The sequence below is a fragment of the Sceloporus undulatus genome, chromosome 3, assembly GCF_019175285.1.
Source record: "Sceloporus undulatus isolate JIND9_A2432 ecotype Alabama chromosome 3, SceUnd_v1.1, whole genome shotgun sequence".
Classification (NCBI taxonomy): Eukaryota; Metazoa; Chordata; class Lepidosauria; order Squamata; family Phrynosomatidae; genus Sceloporus; species Sceloporus undulatus.
The window spans coordinates 80,506,082-80,518,338 of NC_056524.1; positions in this window are offsets into that span (position 1 = coordinate 80,506,082).

A 12,257-nucleotide genomic window follows, 5' to 3' on the forward strand; every position below is an offset into this window, starting at 1 on the left:
TAGTTTATTTGTAACCTGCTTTTCCAAAATTTTGATCAAAGCAGCGAACAATTATTTATAAAAACATTCCAATAAAATCAGTTCATACAATGAATTTTATACAATACATAATTCCATATATTTATTTTCTACCTTCTATTACAACTTATCTGAATATCTTTTATATCCCAACTCACTGCTCCCCTCCCCAGGATCCATTTTCACCCTTATATTCCATCCAAAATCTCAGTTCCTCTCATGGAGGCAATCTTCCATCTTCTTTTCTCAATATTTTCTCAATGAATTCTTTCCAAATTCCATCAAAGTCACTTCTTTTCCATAATTCCTTTTTTGCTTTCATACTGGGAGATTCTTAAAGTCCAGGAAATAAAATTTAAATCCATTAGCAAGACAAAAAGATACTCTCTTTGAGATCCAGTTTGTCTCCATCCTTCTGTGAAGCCCCTTTGTTAAGCAGAGAACACTGAATTTCTTAGGAAGCCTCCATGTTTTTGCATCAAGAAAACTTTTCGTGTTGTTAAGGTTTTGTTAATATTGTACATTTTGGTTGGCCCAAGAAAGGTATTGTTTTGGAAATTTTGGATGTTATTTTACTTTAATTTTTAAAAATATGTGTCATTGCAGTAAAGTAACAATGAAGTATAAAATACTCTGTTACTATTTACAGCTTTCAAGGAAAAAACATTTAAAAATCAACTTTGCAGCTGTGTAAGTGTAAGTGCAGTTCATGGAGCATAGTTTGAAATATTACTTCCAAAAGAAGACTGACTAGGCCGATCTCTTTCATTTCAGTATGGACCAGGGCCATCTATTTCATTCAATGGATGTCTTACCTATGGAGAATCTGTGTGATGATGGTGGGAGACTGACTTGAGGAGGAAAAAACACATATCCTTTAAACTTGTCCTTATCAAAGTAAATAGATCACTAGCAATATAATCCCTGCCTATGCATACTAAGACACAAACATATATGAGTTCAATGAGGCTTACTTCCAGGCAAATGGGTTGATGTCTAGATGTTTTGCATCTGTTAAGAAATCGATCTTTCAAAATTCCCACAATCAGACCTGACTTTTAAACTGATCAGCATGGCCAATGATCAGGGGATTTTGGTAACTGCAACCCAAAACATCTGAAAGGGTCAGGTTGTCTACTCTTGTTCTATTGTTATTTTTGATGTGCACTTTCAAGGAATTTCTGGCTTATGATGACCCTAAGGCAAACCTACATTGGTTTTTCTTCTTGAGGGAGTTTGCCAGTACCGTCCTCTGCGACTGAAAGAGTGTGAGTCTCCTTCCTTGGAGAATTTTAAAAAGTCTTTCAGGAGTGCTTTGGCTGTCTATTCTTGCATGGCAGGGGATTGGGCTAGCTGGCCATTGGGATCCCTTCCAGCTCTATGATTCTAAATATGGTTGCTAAGAATAAGCTGGTTTCCATTATTTGATTGTTTTACCTGTACCCTGTTCACTCTTTCTGCCTTCTACATTCACACAAACAATTTTAACATTAAGTTTGAAGCTGGCTCATGTGTCATTTGCCACAGTTTTTTTGTCTCTGTGTTTTTTCCCCCTTACATATAAATATATACTAGCCCACAGGTTAAATCACTTTCAAAAGGGTCTTGATGTCCTGGCACAAAAATTGTGATTAACCTGGGTTGCACACAGGCCTTGGAAGGTACCCCACAATTGACACCACCTGCCCTTTAGTTTCTTATAGACTAGAACTTCAAGGAGAAGGAAGAGATCTAGCAGCTGATGGCATTACTAAGTTTGTTATCCCCTATTTATTGTCCCCCTGGCTGTGGAATTCTGAGAGCTGTAGTCCAAAGAAAGTAATTGCCCCAAGATTTGAGGGTTGTGGTAGGGGCAGGGGAAGCAGGAGGGGATGCTACATATGGGAACTGGAAAGCATCTTGCTGGGCCCCCCTCCAACCTGACACCATCCTGCTCACTCTTTTGGGCCCTTCTGCATTTGGTGAGGACCACTCATATCTTCTCCATTTGTGTACTCTACAACTGAATGGTCTTGTGTATTTGCAGCTGAATAGTCTGGCCATAGCTCACTTTAAGTCTTCCAAGCTAAAAAGAACCTCTTCAATTTTAATTTAAAGTCCTAAATGCTATTACAGTCTTTTTCAGAAAGCAGCTGCTGTGCGCTCTTCCAAATAATGGCTGTGAAGACTGAAATTGCTATAGCATTCATTCTATATATTATTAGTATATAACCACAGAGCTCCTTCCAGGAGAAGCTAGGCTTGACATAGGTTTGTAAGGAGAGCAAATAAAAATAAAATGAAATGAAAAAAATGGAGCAATTTTATATAGCAAAAGCTTCTACTTTGTGCTTTTTACAGCAGCATTTATAGGTTCAGAAAGTTTTTCTAATTGTTTTCAGGGTTTCTAGTGTTTCTGTTAAAGCTATGTAATATCTACTTATTAGTTACAAAACTATTGGTAAAACATAAACTCCTTTAATCACATAGTTTGGCAATGCATACGTAACTAATTCATAGCTTTTGTGTAGTTAAAACTACACATTAAAAACATGGGGGAAATTTTTGTGTCTCAAGATGGGAGTACTTCATCTAGTGGATAGCATTGGTATTGCATTTTATATGTAACATTTCCCAAGAAACCTAATGTGTTAAATGCTTGCCTTCTGCAGCCCACACAAAGCACTATGCAGTTATTATAGAAACACATTTGTTGCCACTGCACATTACACCTTAAATTTTAGAGAAGATTCATAGGCAAATAAAATAGAAAAAGCTCAAGTTATCAAAATGTACACAGAGGATTCCAAAAAGCAGATCACATTATGCAAAAGATTCTTTGGGTGTACTACTGTTTTAAAAAACCCCAACAACAACATTAAATGCCACTTTCAATAATGGGCAACCATGTTTAGAGTAGTACAGATTAAAAAGAAGTAGGAGCAAAAGCAAAACAGAATGTGTCAATATGACTTAGGCTGCATCTGCACTGCAGACATATTCCAGTCTGACACCATGTTAATTGCCAAGGCTCAGTGTTATGGAATTCTGGTAACTTTAGTTTTGTGAGACATTAAGCTTTAGCTGTTAGAGAGCTCTGGTGCAACAACAAACTACTATTATCAGAATTCCATAGTACTGAGCCATGGCAGTTAAAGTGGTGTCAAACTGGATTATTTCTGCAGTGCAGATGTAGTGTAAGATTTCTGTTCTTAACTCATGTTTGCTATCCTTTGAACCAACCAAGGAAATGTGTATATGGAAATAGTCTTTTGCACACAAATCATTTCCTTGATAAGGATCAGTGGAGCTCAATAAAGTATTATCCCAAGTACATGTATGGTCTGCTAGTAGTGTAGCTTCTGGTGGAATGAGATGCTCATCCTCCAGTCTATGAGAATGGCATGGGACAGGCCGCCAGAAAAGAGTGGCCTGCCGGCAGTCTACTTTCTTCCGAAGGGAAGCTGCAGCCACCAAACTGTGCGGCTTCCTGTAGGGCCAATGTAAGGAGTGCACCATTGGTGCACTCCTTACGTAAGTGCTGCGTGGCGATGTGTGGATGCCGCAAAGTGCTTACATAACAATGATGGTGCCCATGTACACGGGACACCACCATTGTTACAGCACCGCACCATGCTAGGGCTAGAGACCGTGTGGTTGCCACATGGTCCTTAACCCTAAAATCGGTGCCAGTACAATGCATTTGTCTGGTCTGTACCTCGCCAATGATTACTTTCTTAATACCCCCCCCCCCATCCCAGTTTGGCAGTGGCAGTGGCAGTTCCAATGAATCCTTGGTCATACCACTTTTCCAGCTGATTTTAAAATGTCCCAGTTTCTGGAGATTTTCACACACGCTGTAACCAATCTTTCTCCTGACGGGATACATGCATGTTTAAGTGTCAAAGACAGGTCTTACCGCATCTGCAACCCAGGCTTATCCTGCAGCTTTTCAAAGATGGGAAAATCCCATGAATGAAAATCCCCCAGAGAAGCCCGGTTTGCAGATAGGCTGCAGATGGGCTGCCACAGGTGAATGCAGTAAGAGCCGTCTTTGCCACTTAAACACACATGTATCTTGTTGGGTGAAAGACAGGATACAGCAGGTTCAATATTCTCCTGTGTCTCCTCCTCCCAATGCCCACATTGTTTTCTGCTTACTTTAATTGCTACAAACTGCATTCATATTGCAAAAGTAGATCATACTCAGATAGCAGGGGAGAGAAGAGGGGATGGAATCTTATATCTCCCAGTAGGCTCAATCAAAAGCAAACTGCTGCAGAATTTCCTAGTTTATGTGATCCTCCTCAGTAATTTTTACTGTTTTGACACAATCTGATGAGCTTGGCCACATAGGTATACATTCTTTAACAGGGGTTTGGCTGGGGTTTAAGAACAATTTGATGTGAACATGAATGAGATTTTCTCCCATCTGTAGCTTCTCCTTCACTCTGATTTCTTTTCTATGTTGATGTTTGAAACATTCACATATATTTCACTGTAGCTCTACTCAGATGTTTGCAAAGTATTTTAGCTCCAGACCAAGGATGGACAACTGTCAGAAGCTGGGAAGCCCCACTACCCTCAGGGGATCCTGAAGAGTTATACTATTCTCATTTTTTTTAATGTACCCTTTCGTCCAAAATGTTCCAAAAAATCCCCAGAAGGTGGACAGGGCACACTTTCACCATATTTTTGCTCCAAGTATTTTAGTTCCAGGAGATAATTTTTTTGAAATTTGGGAAGGGATCTGGACATCAACTTTCAGTTTTTCTTTTTAAAAAATCCAGTTTGAGGCCTTAAAAGATCTCAGTTCTGTCCTGCCACATCCAAGCAAGAATTTCAGGGTTTTTCCTTTGCCAAAAAATGGGTGCAGAGGTTTACCAGAACCCATTGGCCATAGACATAAAGAAGAGATGAGAAACAAGTGTGCTCATTCAATTTGCTTCTGTGGCATTCTCATTCACATATAGAGCATGACCATCTGTAGCAGTTTGCCTCTTGTGTCCATGAAGGCTCTATAGGATTTTAAAGAGTTTTACAGAGTTCTACATAGTGTGGAAACTGCCCCCCAGGATCAGGCTCTCTTGCAGAAAGTCACTCTCTGCATGTAGAAGGTAAGAAGAAATGTGACACTAGTATTTTCATTCCCACTACCTAGCCTCACATGTGGACCCTTCTTGCTTTACAAAAGCCTAAATTCATCTTAAAAGGAAGGATGCTTAAAACACATGTTATTGCAACTCATTGCTAGTCAGTCTTCTTATTTCCCACCTCAGCCCCTAATCTCTGTGCAATGCTCAGTGGACAGGATCATCTTCTCTGCCTGTTGCTTTGATCATGTTACCCCCTTGTTGTTATACCTCCATAGGCTCCCTATTCCTTTCAGAATCCGATATACAATTATTCTCCTGACCTTTAAAACCCTTCATGGCTTGGCTCCCTCTTTATTTGTCAGCCCTCATCTCTCCTTACTGCCCTCCATGTGCATTGAGATCTTATGACACCAGTCTCTTGAAGCAGCCAAGGGTCTCCTCCTCGCCTGCTCGAATCCGCCCCTTCTCCTGTGGCTCATGCCAGGAATCTCCTCCCCACACAATTAAGAACTATTACTTCCTTGGCTAATTTTTAGACCAAAGTGAAGATGCTGTTGTTCAGGGAGGTATTCCAAATTACTGGTTGTTAATCTGCTGCTTACTTTGTCTTTATTGTATACTAGTTATTATTTTAGAGATATTTTAATCATGTAATGTTGTTGTTTTAGATTGTATGCCGCTTGGCAGGTTTTTGTTCCCCCCCTCTTTTATTTGACCCTTACTTCGTAAAGTGCTGAGCAAACTTTACAGCACTCTATAAATAAATTATTATTATTATTATTATTATTATTAACCTTTATTTATGAAGCGCTGTAAATTTACACAGCGCTGTACATACAATCTTTTTAATTAGACGGTTCCCTGCCCTTGGGCTTACAATCTAAAAAGACATGACACAAAAGGAGAAGGGAGTGGTAGAGGGAAAGGGTAAGAGGTCCAGCAGTTCCTCTCTACCTCCGAGGCCTGGACCAAGGCAGATGGACTGGAGGGAGGGCTTGGCTTCATAATGGATGGTTAATCTTCTTTCAGGGAAAATACATACTCTCAAGTAGGATAATACATATACAGTACATAGCAATACAGGAAATGGTTCGATAAACAGGCACCAAAAGATCATCAAATAGTAAGCGACAATTATGCAATGCCTGGGAAGGCTTCTCTGAACAGGATGGTTTTCAACTCCGTTTTGAAGCTGGTTAAAGAAGTGATGGCTCTTGCTTGTGGGGGAAGAAGGTTCCAGGAGTGAGGGGCAGCAAGTGAAAAGGGGCGAATCCGGGATGGTGCAGAGGAAATTCTGGGCTGAGACAGCAGACCTTGACTACCAGAACAGAGGGCCCTAGTGGGAAGGTGAGGAGAAAGAAGGTCTGATAAGTAAGGAGGGGCCAGACCATGGAGGGCTTTAAATGTCGACAGCAGGAGCTTATACTGAATACGGAAAGGGAGGGGGAGCCAGTGAAGGGATGCCAAGACAGAAGAGATATGGTCAGAGTGCTGGGCAGTAGTGATAATGCGTGCAGCTGAATGCTGGACAGAGATTAAAGGATGGAGGTGAGAAAGAGGATGCCCAGCCAGGAGGACGTTACAGTAATCAAGTCGTGAGATCACTAGGGCATGGACCAGGATCTTGGCAGTAGAGGCGAAGAGATATGGTCGGATTTTGGCAATATTGTACAAAAAGAATCTACAAGCCTTGGCTGTGGTCTGGATCTGAGGGATACACGACAGAGAGGAATCAAAGATAAAACCAAGATTGCGGGCTTGCTGGACTGGTTGAATAGAAGTGTTGCACACAGAGACAGAAAAGGAGTGTTGAAGGGTGGACTTAGGCGGAAAGACAAGAAGCTCCGTCTTGGACATGTTGAGCTTCAAACGCCGATGGTGCATCTACTACAAGACAGTTGTGAGACAGCTGTTCAAGCCTTGGAGAAAGGTCAGGGGTGGAAAGATACAACTGGGTGTAATCAGCAAACAGATGGTAGGAAAAACCAAAAGAGCTAATGAGTTTTCCTAAGGACAGTGTGTAGAGAGAAAAGAGAAGGGGACCCAGAACAGAGCCCTGGGGAACTCCAACAGATAAGGGAACAGGAGAAGAAGTCTGACCTCCTGCAACCACTGCAAAAGATCTGCCTGACAAGTAAGATCTAAACCAGTCAAGGACAGAGTCTGAGAACCCAAGGTCAGAGAGTATGTCAATTAGGAGACAGTGATCAACGGTGTCAAAGGCTGCAGACAAATCGAGAAGGATGAGAACAGAGTAAAGGCCATTAGCCTTGGCCTGTAAAAGGTCATTCGAGATCTTAGTGAGAGCTGTCTCAGTAGAATGCCTTGGGTGGAAACCAGACTGAAAGGGATTGAGGATGGAGTTGGCTTCAAGAAACTCAAGACAGCACGAATAAACAACCCGTTCCAAAACCTTAGAAAGAAAGGGAAGAAGAGAAATCGGATGATAGCTAGACAAAGAGGAGGGGTCAAGAGAAGGTTTTTTCAGAATTGGGGAAATGAGAGCATGTTTGAAGTCCGAAGGGAAGGATTCTGTAGAGAGAGAGAGAGATTGAAGATATGGAGAAGCGAGGGCAGAAGGGAGGGAGCTATAGAGATTAGAAGACGAGTTGGAATTGACAACAACAACATGTGGACTGATAAACCAATTGAGACAAAGCCATTTGCAGGTATTTATTAGCAACTAGTACATGTATTTTTACTAGTAAATATTATGAACTAAACATATTTTATATTAGGGTCCATATTTACTGTATGAAACATTTTCCCTGATCAGTATGTGTGCCTGGGGAATTTGAACAGTCAAGAGTAAGATGTACAAACACCCCTTATATTTAACTCATGTTGTTTTCTAACCTACCATTCCATTTCACTGAAGTGCGTCTGGTGTACTGCACTTCAAACATTTCATTGGTCTCCTAGATCACAGAAGATGAATAAAGAGTCAGATGTTCTCATTATAACTGCCTGAATACTCAAAAGACACCAGATTCTGTCTGATCTTGGAAACTAAGCAGGGTCAGCCCTGGTTAGTTGCTACAAGCAGTGTGATGGATTTACTGATTTGGGAGGAAATGTTTCCTAGGCACTAACTCTCTGCAGGATCTTACAGGCTGAAGCTTTTAAAAATAGACAATTAACCAGAGTGACTTCAGGTGAAAATCAGGTAAAAAAGGTAAAGGTATTCTCAGTTGACAAGGTTGTCAAGTAATGTCTGATCATAGAGGGCAGTGCTCATCTCTGTTACTAAGCCTAAACGACAGCGTTGTCAGAGACTACTCTGTGGTAATGTGGCCAGCATGATTGCACAGAACGCTGTTTACCTTCTCACCAAAGTGGTACCTGTTTATCTACTTACATTTGTATGCTTTTGTACTGCTAAGTTGGCAGAAGTTGGGACTAATGATGGGAGCTCACCCCATCACGCGGCACCTGGGCCTCAAACTGCCAACCTGCCAATCTTGCAATCAACAGAGTCAGTGTCTTAACCACTTGAGCCACCAAAAAGAAAAAATTAGGTAGAGGACAAGCTGATTTTTCAGAAAAAAACTATTGTTTCTTTATTTAAAAAGACAGAAAAAGATAGCAGTAGAGACCAACATATACTGCATGCAAGCTGTTTTTCAATGTAAAGAGAGGGAATATAGTACAGGTGCTAATATCCTCCTTCTGATCAAGGGTAGGGAAGTGCAGGTAATCTTAAGGGACTAGACTAGAAACTAAAATACACACATGAATTTTCTCACTTTCTGACATGAAAAAGAGTCTAGGTAAACCGGATGGCAGGAGATCATGATGATGAAGGTGGCCATGTGGAAGATTCAAAATGACACTGGAGAACTTCTTTCTCTCTGTCTCAATCTGTCTGTGTGCATCTGGGTGTATTTGTGTATACCTAGTATATACTGTTCCTCTGTGAGTGTGTGAATGTGTGTCTGTGTTCCTGCTTCATTCCTTTCTCTATATTTAACCTTTTCCTAACTTGGGGGCTGTCACCTAGAGTGAAGTGGATGCCTCTGGGTGGAACAAAACATGACCTCAATGTTGCTCTATGGAGGGTTACTGTTTTGAATAACTGCCAGAATATCTCAGTGTAGACAGTGGCATGGCCATGCTGGCTGGAGCTTTCTGGAATTTGGAGTTCAAGAAGTAACTTCCCCAAGCTCTTCTCCTGACAATTACAGGGAGATTTTGAAGGAGAGCTTTCTTTGTGGACTGTGAAATTGTACTCACATAAAAAAACAGAGGAAAAAACCCTTGTTGTTTTCGTTTCTCACTTCTTCCCAGACCTGAACAAGGAAAGGCATGAGATATTTGCAGAAAGAATCAAGTGACAATATTCCCTGACTCCTGTAGGCAGCTTTAAACTTCCATAAGTTTAATTCCCAAAAAACTCAACCCCTTTCTCAAAACTGTCATTGGAGACATGTGAGGAGAAGCTGTCCCAGAATGCAAGATTGCTGCTGACCCTTGTCTTCTTGTGTTTGAGTATTCCTTCATTTCAAAGAGAGAAAAAAAGCAGGGCTCAGCATATCAAACTGCATCTCTCTATCCCACTTCATTTCTGCTATAGGAATCTCTGGATGTCTTCTGTATCTGAGATATTTCAAGTACTCACTCTTAATTATAAAGCAACGAGGGTCTTGCTGAAGGGTGTGTAAAATACTGAAACTATTATTTTGTTTGCTTACTAAGAGAGAAGGGCAGGTTCCTTGTTGCATTACATTGCTTTCTGGAGAATTTTATTTCTCCACTCCACAAACTCTAAGTTTAACTGATATGGTTACCCAGTTGTGAAAGAATGACCTTCTGCTCCTCCTAGAGATGATGTTATTGTCCTTGGACTAGAACATTCAAATCCAATTCACGTTCTTCTATTCTCTTACGAAGCTTTGTTCAAATTGTTATCAAAACCATTTCTTAGATGTGTGGAAACAGTACAAGTAAATGTTATTAAAATGCTGTGCAGGAGGTAAATGTGTTGTGAAACACAGCATTGTTATATTTCCATTACTTGAATCCTATCAGTATTTCCGACTGTTGTTAACTGCCCCCAAGTCAACTTTGATCTATGGCAACACTATGAACGAGAGACCTCCAAGTCACCCTATCCTCAACAACTCTGCTCAGATCTTGCAGATTCATGGCTGTGGCTTCTCTGACTGTATCTATTGATCTGGAATACAGTTTTCCTATTTTCCTCTTGCCCTCAATTTTACCAAGTGTTATAGTCTTTTATGCGAGTTCTTTCTTCTCATGATATGGTCAAAATATGACAACCTTAGTTTAACCAGCTATGCTTCTAGGGAGGGTTTGGACCAGATTTGCTCTAGGAACCATTTATTTGTCTTATTAGCAGTCAACAGTATTCTCAGAACTCTTCTCCAGCACCACATCTCAAATGAGCCCCCCCCCCCCCCCCCCCGTCAGCTTTCTTCACTGTTTTCACAACAGTCCATAGAAATGGGAAATATGATGGCATGGGCAATCCTAACTTTAGTATTTAATGATATATCTTTACACTTCAGGATCTTGTCTAGTTCCTTCACAGCTGCCCTTCCAAGTGCAAGTCTTCTTCTGAACACTTCTTCTGCAGTCTCCACTGTGATTGAGCCAGGTATAGAGTATCTTGAACTATTTCATTTTCTTCATCTACCACTTTTAAATTATATAGATTGTCTGTGGTCATAATTTTTGTTTTCTTGATGGTCAGTTGTAAACTTGCCTTTGGGCTTTTTGCCTTAATCTTCTTCAATAAATGTTCCATATCTCTTATATTTTCTGCTTGTATTATGGTATCATTAGCATATCGTAGATTGTTTATGTTCCTTTCTCCAATTTTCACACCTCCTTCCTCCGACTCCAAGCCTGTTTAAATATGATGTTCTCAGCATATGAATGGTGATAGAATACAGCCTTGCCCAACCCTCTTGCCAATTGAAAACTATTCCATTTCTCCATATTCTGTTCTAACAGTAGCCTCTTGTCCTGAGTACAGATTACACATCAGGACTGTCAAATGTTGTAACACAACTATTTCTTTGAGAGCAGTCCATAGTTTCCCATGAATTATACCAGTGATGATGAACCTTTTCAGGACCAGTGCCCAAAGTCAAAGGTGTTCTGGCACTGAACATTACCCGGTGTCATGGGCAAAATGTCTGGGGAGGGACTTCTGGGGGCAGGTTTTCTGCCTTTCAGGGGTGGGACCTTTGGGGGCAGAACTTTCCTGGAGACAGCTGAAGGCCCAGGAGGGTGGGGGGAAGAAGGGAGACAGGAGTGCTTGTTCCCCCTCTTTTCCTGCCTCCTGTCTCCATATGCCCTCCAAACTTGCTTTGCATGCCAGAGAGGGCACGCGTGCCATGCGCTTGCCACCACAGAGTTGGAAGAGACTGCAAAGGCCATCCAGTCCAACCCCCTGCCATGCAGACAATCTCAATCAAAGCATCCCCGATAGATGGTCATCTAGCCTCTGTTTAAAGACCTCTAAGGAAGGAGACTCCACTACACTCCTCAGGAGTTTGTTCCACTGTCGAACAGCCCTTACTGTCAGGAAGTTCCTCCTAATGTTGAGGTGGAATCTCTTTTCCTGCAGCTTGCATCCATTGCTCTGAGTCCTAGTCTCTGGAGTAGCAGAAGACAAGCTAGCGCCCTCCTCAATGTGGCATCCCTTCAAGTATTTCAACAGGGCTATCATATCACCTCTTAACCTTCTCTTCTCCAGGCTAAACATCCCCAGCTCCCTAAGTCGTTCCTCATAGGGCATGGTTTCCAGACCCTTCACCATTTTGGTCACCCTCCTTTGGACACGCTCCAGTTTCTCAACATCCTTTTTAAATTGTGGTGCCCAGGACTGGACACAATATACCAGGTGGGGCCTGACCAGAGCAGAATAGAGTGGCACTATTACTTCCCTTGATCTAGACACTGTGGAGATTATCGTGCTGCGTTCTGAGAACGTTCTCATCACGTGATGAGAACGGAACACATTTGAGTATACCGCACGTATGTGTTCCAATCGGGTTCTCAGAACGTTCTAAATGTGTTCCACATGTGTTCCAGGAGGGTACAGATCGAATGTGTTCCTAGCGAGCTGAAACGTGATGAGAACGTTCCAACAGAGGTGTGTGCGGTATTCTTATCTGTTCTCAAATCCGTTCTCTC